Source organism: Protomyctophum bolini, assembly GCF_963924005.1.
Source record: "Protomyctophum bolini genome assembly, chromosome: 4".
Taxonomy (NCBI): domain Eukaryota; kingdom Metazoa; phylum Chordata; class Actinopteri; order Myctophiformes; family Myctophidae; genus Protomyctophum; species Protomyctophum bolini.
The window spans coordinates 47,831,350-47,838,797 of record NC_137865.1 but is presented as its reverse complement, the minus strand read 5'-3'; positions in this window follow the sequence as shown (position 1 = coordinate 47,838,797).

Here is a 7,448-nt window from a genome sequence, read left to right as displayed (position 1 = left end):
TGAAAAGATGTTTTTGTACTTTTCCGTGTTTTGCATGTTGTGTGTCTGACTCTGACGTTTTGATCAACTTAAACCGGTCCATTTCCTGGTGGCACTGCGTCCTGTTTGAGAGGATATGCTTGGTTTGACATGGACCTGATTGGACTTCACTATTTATGTAAATGTCCTCCAGGCAGCATCTGCTCGGCAGCAGGAGGAGAATACAGATGGAGTCAGGTTGGTGTTCAGAGACGCTGATCACGTCTTCCTACTGAGACCGCTACTAAACAACATGACCACGCCCCCCGGCAGCCGCAATACACTCCTCATTCTTCAACTGGATTGGTTGATTGATTGATTTATTATCACCAACTATACACCTCTGACTCATCAATACGTGAATATAGCCACAATCACAGGATCTCTGGATTTAGATTTAGACAAACTTGAAAGATGCTGCATTCCAAAGTGTGATCCAGTTGATTTCTGAAACGGGCCTCCAAATGGCAACAAGGCTGCCTGTGCCACTGCATGTATGAAGCAACATACAGTGCAAACTTTCTTTCTTTCTTTCTCTTTCTTACTGAGATCTCAGCCCAGAGACGTACAGTATTGATGATTGATCTCTGACAGCTGGACAGACTGTGGGTTCCTATATACATGGTTCTTCAAACAGAGCTTCAACACAGAGAGAAGAACAGCTTCCAAAACATTGTCGACGGCGTGACTTTCAGCCAGCTTTTAGTGCATCATGGATATCGTATCTCCACTTCAGAGACACTGGGGAGTTCTTCATCTCTGTTCCTCCCTCCCTTCCTCTCTCTCTCTCTCTCTCTCTCTCTCTCTGCATGCTGTCACGATGTGTTCTGGAGGTCTGGCAGTTCTGCTTCTTGTCATTTCTCTTTCCTTCTTGGTATCCTGGTCCCCTGGGTGTCTCTGCCTGACTGCCACACTTTCCTCTCCTCTCCCTCCGTGCAGAAACTGTTTTATTTATTAGCGTCAGAGTCTCCTCCTTTCTTTCTCCAATCCCTCGTCCCCCCGTCCCCCCCCCTCTGTTCCTCTTCCAGGTGCAACTCATCCCTTTAAACAGATAACATGATAAGGCACTTCTACTGTGCAGCTGGTTGTGCCCAGATAAGAGCAGAGTTTATAATACTGCATCATGTCCTGCAGTGAAGAAAGCTTCCCATGTGCCCAGTGGTCGTCAGACTAGCATGGTGACATGGGTGAGTGAAGCAATATATGGATGAAGAACTATCACAATCTGACTCAAGATCGGGCTTTGATCGGCGAGGTTTTGCTGGCTGTGTGTGGAAGGAGCTGCGAGAAGATCCAGCGCCGATAAAAGCGCTCGCCGATGTCTCGCAGACGTCTTCTGAACATCCAGCACGTTTGACATCATATACAGTATGAACTGGCTTGCGATAAGGCCTGTATTACAGCCAATGAGAGCACACCGCTCACAGCACTGCTGTCTATCTGTCTGTCTGTCTGTCTGTCGACTGTATCGATAGATGATCAGATAAGATATTATATAACCTTCATCCCGTCTGTAAATCCATGCGTCTTACATATTGGTATTGCCGTTACGCATTCCACTTGAATAATGTTGATAAAACCGCATCGGAAATCAACAGTGCAGAGCAAACTTTTGGATTGTGTGTGTGTGTGTGTGTGTGTGTGTGTGTGTGTGTGTGTGTGTGTGTGCGTGCACGCACGCGGAGAGAGAGTTATTTAATGAAACTCGAGATTATAACGTCCTGTCTTGCTATGGCGCTATCACAAACATGTTGCCCTGTGTAGCCTGTCTATTCCTGTGTGTGTGGCGTGTACACAGAGAGAGAGAGAGAGAGAGAGAGAGAGAGAGAGATATGCACCCTGTGTGGGTCTCGCACTTGTATCACGGCATCCTAATTACAGGGAACCCCTTTTGGTGTTTTAAGCATTATGTTACACTTTAGCTATTGAAAAATAGCAGATCTACAAGCTCGTAGTGCGGCACTCAGTGCCGGGGGGGGGGGTCCCTCCCTGGAACAACATATTTTCAGATCTGGGTCGGCGGCCAAATACAGATGATTCTGGGGGTCCTAGACGTGAAAAGGTTTGAGCACCGCTCACATAGAAACATGAGGTTTTTAAGAAAACTGTCAGGATTTAGAAGATTGTTTTTAAATGTCAAAGTCAGGAACAGGAAGGACCTTTATGGTGATTGTATACAGGCTGACCTTATAATTGTCTAAAAGCAGGGTTGTGTCCATGCATGACTACACCAAGATGTATCGCTTGGGCTGTGTTTTTTAAATGAATTGAAGCTGAGAGAACGCTGCTTTTTTTTTCTTCTTTGGCTCCAATTATAATCAGTTCAGTTTAGTCCTTTGTTTAAGAAGATCATGGCAAATTGAATGGTACGTTTATTTAAAGTTGGAGATAAACCTTTGATCTCTCTATATAACTTTATAGTTCATTGTCCTCACTGCGTGGAAAGAGGAGTTGACGGGTAATTATGGGCACTGTATTTTGCCTGTAAACCTTTAGCAGCATAAACACTTAAAGGAGAATTCCATACTAAAAGGCTTTCTTACCTTTCTTTGTAGTCGTTACGTCCCCATCAAAGAGGTCCAGGTGTTATGTTGTGCAAAAGCTCCTTATTGGCTATTTCCCCTACCATAAGCCCTACATGAATTGCATTTAATTGAATGGGAATTGAATGGGGCTATGGGGTGTTGTGCTAATTCACTTATTTCCATCGCTCAAAATAAAAAAAAATATTGTATATATCCTCTCTTCATAATGTAAATAATATCCCAAGCGGCACACTTTACTACTTATTTCGATGGAAATAAGCAAATTAACACAACACCCCATAGCCCCATTCAATTCAATTCAATTCAATTCAATTCAATGCAATTCATTTAGGGCTTATGGTAGGGGAAATAGCCAATAAGGAGCTTTTGCACAAAATAACACCTGGACCTTTTTGGTGGGAACGTAACGACTACAAAGAAAGGTAAGAAAGCCTTTTACTATGGGATTCTCCTTTAATATACAGGTGTGATGATGAGTTTCCCAGAGTTTGCTGGAAAGTTCAACGGGAGTTTCCTGTAATAATATTACACATCTGTATTCCATGTTTTTTGTGCAGTGTCTATCACGACTCTCTAAATACAAATCCTCTCATGCTGATCTCCAGGGGAACCAATCAGACGAGTCCATGGGGTGATTAATGCATGTTAATTGGTGGTTAAAGAGGTAGCATTTGGACATGGTGCCCCGGTGGGAACAACACCACCCCCTGTTTGATCTGCGCTGGTTATAATTAACAATTATAAACCGTAACACCTGGGCTCTCAACACACACACACACACACACACACACACACACACACACACACACACACACACACACATAACAGGGCCGCATAATGCACCTTCCTCTCTCTTATAGCAGGGGGGCGTGTGGTAATAGTGGGAGGTTATTTCCCCCATGTCTCCATTCTAACTGGCGTGTAATTGGTGGTGTGATGAAGCACCTGATTGGATTAGCCCTGCTTCAGCTCTGACTCACAGCAGTCTGAAAACCCCAACCTTGACCTCAGTTAACCCTTCACTCATCAGAGAGAGAGAGAGAGAGATGAGGGACAGCTCATCATCCACCTGCTAATTGACCTGATGATGAGGACGTTGGGATGTAATTTACAATCAAATAACTCACATTGAATCAATGTGATTCACAATCAATATATATACACTGAATCAATGTAATATCACGCTCGATATGCACGTTAAAGGATAATTCCATGCTAGAAGGCTTTCTTACCTTTATTTGTAGTTGTTACGTCCCCACCAAAGAGGTCCACGTGGTATTTTGTGCAAAAGCTCCTTATTGGCTATTTCCCCTACCATAAGCCCTCAATGAATTGCATTGAATTGAATAGGAATTGAATGGGGCTATGGGGTGCTGTGCTAATTCGCTTATTTCCATCGCTCAAAATTATAATTGTTTTGTATATATCCTCTCTTCATAATGTAAATAATATCCCAAGCGGCACACTTTACTACTTATTTAGATGGAAATAAGCGAAAAACACTTTCGCTTACTGATGAAAAACATCAGTCTGCAAGGATCTAATCTGAAAAATGCAGTGTGCAATTAAGGTCCTTTGCAATGATGAGTCAATGAATCAATCAATAAATGCCGAGAGAGAGAGAGAGAGAGAGAGAGAGAGCGAGAGAGAGAGAGACAGACAGATGGCATTCACAGTTTAATACAGAACAGTTTAATATCATAATCAGTCATTCAACACGGACTCACTGTCACCGTGTTCAATCCTATCTGTATTATTGCATTGTCTTCTCTCCTTTCATGTATACTTAATAGTCTTACTGTGTAACCCGCGTTCCCGCTATTTAATCCAGTATTCTACGCTTTTGAGATTGTTTTATTACCTTTAGAGCATGAGAAGTATTTGCAGCTTTCAACCACGTAAATCCGGCGAAAAATGGTGCGTTGGTTTGTTATGATCAGAAGCACCAGCGGCCATGACAATGTGAAACGAAACCACAGTGCAAAGCATGTTGTAGTCTAAACAACAATTAAACGCATTAAACAAATAGTGGGTTTAGCGTGTTACGCTCTGTGGAACCCTGGATTAAACAATTTAAAGGACAACTTTAGTTTTTTTCAACCAAGGTTCATGTTTTAGGTTGTTATTAGAGAAACTAAAAGATGAGTGTTCTTTTTTTTTCATTTGCTGCTTTCTTTCGTTTTAAGGATTTTAGCTGTTTTTGACAGGGGGGCGGGGGCATTCGAGCCTATGACACACCGTGTGGCTTCCCCCCAGTAGGCTACCTTCACATTCAGTAGATCCTGTGATTTATTTGTGGCCAGATGTAATTTCCTGGGGTTGATTAGGGCTATAGTAAATCATAAAAAATACATATTTAGCACCATGCTCGAATGCCCCCGCCCCCCTGTACAAAACAGCTAAAATCCCTAAAACGAAAGAAAGCAGCAAATGGAAAAAAAATAACACTCATCTTTTACTTTCTCTAATTCATGAACCTTGGTTGAAAAAAACTAAAGTTGTCCTTTAAAGCCTTGAAAATGTTAATACAAAACATGATGCTCTTAGCTTTGTTCTGACGGTGTAATCATGTTGCATCACATGTTGCAGTCGTCCTATGTTCAGTATAACATAGGACGTTTTGAACACTGTAGGACATGTTCAAAATGCTTCCCGTCGCCCAGTCTGTGCACTGTGACAACGATCCAGGAAAGTGGATGATGAAAATGTGTCCTGGATGTAAATGAAAAGTAGAAAAGCACTCTGTCAATCTGCCCCGACGTGCACTTCACACACACGTTGGCCATGAACGGACATACAGTACGCGGCCCAAAACAGTACTTGTGCTCTGCTCCCGCAAGTAATAATCAGCTAGGCTTATATATATATAGCTTATCAGAAATGTAATATTATATTAAACAATCACACCGTGTGAAGTGAGTGGTGCAACTCCGTGCGTGGGTCCCCGAGGGGAGGGGAGAGGAGGGGAGGGGGGAGTTCCAGACCCACAGGAACGCACCCAGGGTACCGGCACGATTACGGCGAGCCGCTCTGCGTCCGAAACGTTTGACAAATGACAGAGTTACCGTGTGGGGGTCCCTCTAGTTCTACTGTACTGTACTGTACTGTACTGTACTGTACTGTACTGTACTGTACTGTACTGTACTGTACTGTACTGTACTGTACTGTACTGTACTGTACTGTACTGCACTGCACTGGCACACCCAGAATCACCATATATACAGTTAATATGTGCATGTGTTAGGTTGCGCACAGCTGGTGAAAAACAACCATGCTGTTTTCGTGCTCAGACGCACCCAGCCAGCCACTCACCCACATAGCTCCGTAAGGGAGTGGTTTCACCACTCAAAAAATATAATAAAACTATATATATTTTATATACTAACGGCTTTCAGGGGTTGTATATAGTATTTGGAGATTGTGTAATATAGTTGTCTGGCTTTAATATGCGGGACAATCTGCAAAGGTTTTCTGAGATCAGAGACATGGTAGAGAGAGCATGAAATACAAGAATTACTACACAACTAAATCCAGACCTCGTCACGCTGATATCACGTAGGCAGCTATAATTTAGATTAGCCCACGAGGAGGAGAAATTATAAACTGACAGATGGCCTCCTTCAGCATCAAAGATGGATTACATAAACAAGATTGTGCATCAGAAAGTCAAGACTGTACGCTGTGCTGAAATGTGTACGTCATTAATCATCATCGCTGTGAATTAACATAGCACATTCAATCTGTTAACGCATTTTGGGCGGGAAGCCCTTTTGGTGGTTTTAACTATTGAAAAATAGCAGATCTACAAGCTCTGTCTCAGATAGATGCGTGTCTCAGATAGATGCGTGTCCCTTCTACATCCCTTTACAGATAGCGAACATCATCATGGAATCAGAGTCGAGAACCAGGGTAGCATTCCAAACTTTACTGTCCTCTTCTTAATATCCAATAATGGTTAATTTGTAAAACTGAAATAAACATGACAAAGTCTTGATCAGAAAACATACTTCAACACAAATGTATAATCAATTACAGCATAGAATAACCTCTGTGCATGTTGACAAAAAGCTACTGTAGTCTAGCATAATGACAAAAGCTACATTCAGCTTAGCTTAGTATTTACTATGAACTTGTAGGTCTGCTATTTTATTTTTTAATCGTGAAAATGTGCCTCAAATCTTTGAATATATATTATTACAGACTTACAGAGTGAACATTTTAACTCAAATCTTTGCTTCTGGGGAGGGGGGGGGGGGATCCCTGGAACTACATATTATCAGATGGGGGGTGGAAGCATATTACATATATTTGTTGGGGTTCTTGACATGAAATATTGAGAACCACCGATGCAGAAACATAAGGGTTTTCAGAAAACTGTCAGGATTTTGAAGATTTTCTTTTTAAATTCGACGTCAGGCCTAAATGCCTTAAGCACCAAGGCTCAACATCAGCCTCTTTCAAAAGGGTTGATTTAGTATCTCTCTCTCTCTCATTCGCCTCATGGAACCTTTTTGTAAATGCTGTAAATCAGGCCAAACACACGAGACGCTTGTTTCCATCGTGTTGTATACTCAGTTTAATGGTGTTAAGTCATAAACACTTGAGAAATGTTTTGGAATGTATATTTATACAGGAACGTTTTTGAATGAATGACGTTGATGCATTTCCTTCTACACTTTCTTTCAAACTCAAATACATATTCACGCCCTCTGCAATAAGGTCAGAACTCAAATACATATTCACGCCCTCTGCAATGAGGTCAGAACTCAAATACATATTCACGCCCTCTGCAATAAGGTCAGAACTCAAATACATATGCACGCCCTCTGCAATAAGGTCAGAACTCAAATACATATTCACGCCCTCTGCAATAAGGTCAGAACT